This window comes from Myripristis murdjan, chromosome 13, assembly GCF_902150065.1.
Source record: "Myripristis murdjan chromosome 13, fMyrMur1.1, whole genome shotgun sequence".
NCBI classification, from domain to species: Eukaryota; Metazoa; Chordata; class Actinopteri; order Holocentriformes; family Holocentridae; genus Myripristis; species Myripristis murdjan.
Window position 1 is genome coordinate 5,484,258 of NC_043992.1, and position 4,582 is coordinate 5,488,839.

Here is a 4,582-nt window from a genome sequence, read left to right on the forward strand (position 1 = left end):
ACCTGAAAATACATGGACTGAAGGAGAGAGACGATGAAGACATCCGAGAAGTTGTCAAGGAGATCCTGTCAAAGATGAACCCAGTTGACTACATCAGTGGACAGAGTGGTGATCATGCAATTCACCCAGAGGCACCACCGGGACGCTTTCTGGAAATTGTCCAAAAACAATTATATTTTTGCACTGTTCATTGTGCTCTGTATTGATCTAACTGATTTAACTTGAATGCACAAGAGAAGATTTAAATCTCATTTTGCACTAAAGCTTCCATTACTTACCTCCATTAGGGCTGCTTTAGTGTTAGTTTTAAAGCATATGCTTTTCTTTATTGCACTTCCACTTAAAGATCAAATAAGTGGTTCAAGTTACACATGGTCTCAACCAAACATGTTCACCTCCATAGAAATCAGCTTTACCTAAGTTCCAAGCTTGTTGGTTATTTGTGCACTTCTCAAGAGGTGGAGGAGATGGTTCTGTTATGAATGTTTACAACTAAGATATGTTCACTTCCTTTACTTTTGCTCTGATTTTTTTCTTAGCCTGAAGAGGTGGTTCAATTCAAGAAACTTTACTGTATGTTCACAATTGATAGACTTTATGACTTACAATGCAATGAATTCAACCTTTTGAAACAATACTTAATTTTTTATTCCCATTACTATACTTGTTATTAAGATTTTCTAGATAGGGGCTTTCATAGCAGTGGTTAGTTCACCTAAAGCCCACTCTGTTCAAAGAGGCAAGCACCCATCTTTATGTTGTTACATTTTAACTCCCTTTTATGCCTTCTTTATGTTATTCTATTTTTACTTTTGTTTCACTTAACACTAGGGTCTAAGAGATTCTATAAAAAAGAAAGTCAACTTTCCTATTCTGCATGAATGAATCGGCACAATGTTTTCTTCTTCAGGAAACCCACTCGAATTCTGCAGATGAGAAATTCTGGGCAGGTCAGTGGGGTGACAAAATATTCTTTAGTCATGGAACAAATAGGTCAGCAGGGGTCACTGTACTACTACACAATTTCCCTGGGAAGGTCATAACCAAAAGGGATACATCTGGGCACTGGATAATTTGTGTTTTTGAAATAAATGATAGATTTCTAATCCTAGGTAATATATATGGATATAATAATGTTAGCCAAAATAAAACTTTGTTGATTGAAATAGTAAGGAATGTAAAAGCTCTATTACAGAAGAATCCCATTGAAGGTCTTTAGAGGTGATTATAATATGGTAATGGATGAATGGCTTGATAGAGCACCTTCAAAATACCAAAGTCACCATTATAATACTGTTCTAGTTGACTTCTGTAATGCATTCAATTTAAAAGATGCCTGGCGCACTGAAAATCCTAGTATGCAGACTTTTACATGGTTTAAACCTGATGGTTCGATCAAATCTTGGAAGTTTAACTCGAACCTTCTGAAAAGTGAGCCTTTTTGGCAGGAAATCAAAGCAATGATTAAGGATACAGCTGAAGATACAAACCCTACAACTTATTGGGAGAAATGGGAATTTATCAAATATAAAGCACGCCAGATTTCCATCTCAAACAGTAAATTATTAAGCAGGGCTAGTAGAAGGAAAGAATTAATGATCATTAAAGAAATAAATTCTGTTCTATTTGCCTGTATTGAGTGAGAGTGATAAACAAAAACTGATTCCACTGCAATCATCTCTTGATGAAATCTACATAAATAAGGCTAAAGGAGCTTATATTAGATCCAGGGCAGAGTGGATAGAGGAAGGAGAAAGGAGTTCCGCCTATTTTTGTAGACTGGAAAAAAGGAGACAAGAGCGGAATGCTGTAAAGACTTTATTAATTGATAGTCCAGAATGCACTGATCCTGCCAAGATTTCTAAGGAAATATATCGATTTTACGGTAGTCTGTACTCTTCCTCCTATTCAGATGTAGATGCTGAAAATTTCAAGAATCTATGTAATGCAGCCATCACTATGGATGAAGTGGAAAAAGCAATGTCATGCCTGTTTTTAGACAAATCACCGGCTCAGATGGTCTAACTAGTAACTTTTATAGGCATTTCTGGCAAGAAATTAAAGACCTTGTTTTCCATGTGATAAAAGAAATTTCTGAAACCCACATTCTGCCAACTACGATGAAGCAAGGAATCATCACTCTCATTCCTAAACCTGATAAAGACCAAAAAGTAATTGACAACCATAGACCTATAACCCTGCTTAATAATGATTATAAAATATTTACTCACATGTATGCCAATAGATTGAAAACAGATATCACACAAATCATCTCAGAGACACAGTCTGGCTTTATTTAAGGGCGTTCAATTCAAAATAACAGCTTGTGCTTGACCTACTGGATTACAACTCTTTAACTGAAGATGAAGGTTTTATTTTATTTTTAGATTTTTTCAAAGCTTTTGACACAATTGAACACAAGTTTATGTTTCACACTTTAGAATTATTTGGGCTTGGGGAATCTTTTATAGATGTAGTTAGATTCCTTTACAAGGACACTACTAACACAGTTGCTCTAGCACAAGGTATGTCTCTAAGATTCTCGATCGTTAAGGGAATCAAACAAGGGTGTCCAATTTCTTGCCTACTCTTCATAATTGCAGCAGAGAAGCTCTCCATTCTTGTTAAAAAGACTGACTTTGAGAAAGTAACAGTTTTAGGTAAGCAGCTGGTGATAAGCCAACTTGAGGACGACACAACCATTTTTATGAAAGATGGCAGTCAACTTCCCAAAATCCTACAAACAATTGATTTTTTTTCACAGGCCTCTGGTTTAAAACTAAACCTTGAAAAATCCCTGTCAAATCGACTGTGAAATACTTAGGTATACACATTACTAACTTATAGTAGCGCTCTAACTACTCTTAACATCTGGAATATTCTAGATAAATGTAAGTCACTTTTGAATATGTGGTCTCAAAGAGACATCTCTATTATCGGTCGAGTCTTTCTTACAAAAATGGAGAGCATCTCACGATTCATTTACCCGGCTTATTCAAAGTCACTTCCTGACAAGGCGATAAATGCTATAAACCAGGCTAACTTTAATTTTATCTGGAAAAGAAAGTCACACTACATTAAAAAAGGTGTAATGGTGAAAGAGTATACTGATGGTGGTCTCAAAGCCATTGACATTGAATGCATTAATGGCACGATTAAGATTAATTGGCTGCATTCCTTTTTAAAAAAATGAAAACAACTTTTGGTTTCTTATCCCTAAACTAATTTTTGAAAACCTAGCAGGTATCAATCTCCTTTGGAGATGTGATTATGACCCCAGAAAACTCCCTATCAAACTCTCTGCGTTCTATCAACAGGTTTTACTTTACTGGAAAATGATTTATAGCCATAACTTTAGTCCCCATGTCACCCCACTGTGGAACTGCAGATATATAGTCTCTAGAAATAAGTCTTTGTTTAACCAAAAGCGGCTAGAAAAAGGTATATGGTCTGTAATGCATTTATTGGAAGATAACGGAATGTTTATTATGACTTATGAAATTTTTTATGGCAAATTTCACTTGAATGACCACAGACAATTTGACATTGTTGTCAAAGCAATTCCACAAGGACCTATTGTGTCTGCTTGTAATCTTTATCAAAGTAAGGTTACTCCTTGCCTTCCCAATCTTTTGATAAATGGATCTCACTAGCTCAAACTTGTCTAATACCACACTTAGGAAATTCTTTGTTGAGAAATTGTATCCTTTCCTGTCAAATAGAAATTCTATTTTACCGTGTTTCTCCAAAGTGGAAGATGAGCAGTTGAGAAGCAAATTCTTTACCTTTCCAATAGCGCCAAAGAGAAAGGAAGTTCACCTTAACCTTCGTATGACCACTGGACATTTTTGTCCATTTTCAAAATTCAAAACTCCCTCACAGACAATCACCATCCTCACCAGAGTTGATTTTTGGTGAGGGGGTGTCATTCTGGGTGAAATTTCAAAATCACAATCACAAGCACAAAAATCCATTTTTTGACCCTGTAATGCATTTTTAACCTATCCATGACCCTTCGTGGACAAAAATTTCCATTTTTTAGAAAGTGACCACCAAAAGGTCAGGGGGGTAATTTTGGGTTAAATTTGAAAATCCCAACTTTCAGCATGAAAATCCATTATTTGACCCTGTGATGCATTTTTATTACATCCATGACCCTTCGTGGACAAAAATGTCCACCTGTCATTTATCCATTTGTTATTGTTGCTATTTGTACTTATTATCCTCAAAATCTTTGAAGTGACTCATATGGAGTTACACTAAATCATTTTTAACATGGATTTCAAGATTTTAACCCCTTCCAGGCCATTTTGAACACCTCTGGGCGCTGTTTCTATAGAGGGCAAAACCACTAAAAGGGGTGAAAGAGGTGTACCTTAGAAATAAATTGTACTATCTACTGTACTGTTATTGCTCAAGATTTACTGTGTTTATTGTTGTAAATCAAATATAATATTTTTCTCATGTTGAACTCTTATTTTGATTTTATTTCTAAGGTACACCTCTTTCACCTCTCTCAGGTGTTCAAAATGGCCTGAATGATGATGTTGGAGGGATGTTTATGTTAAAATATGGTCTGGGC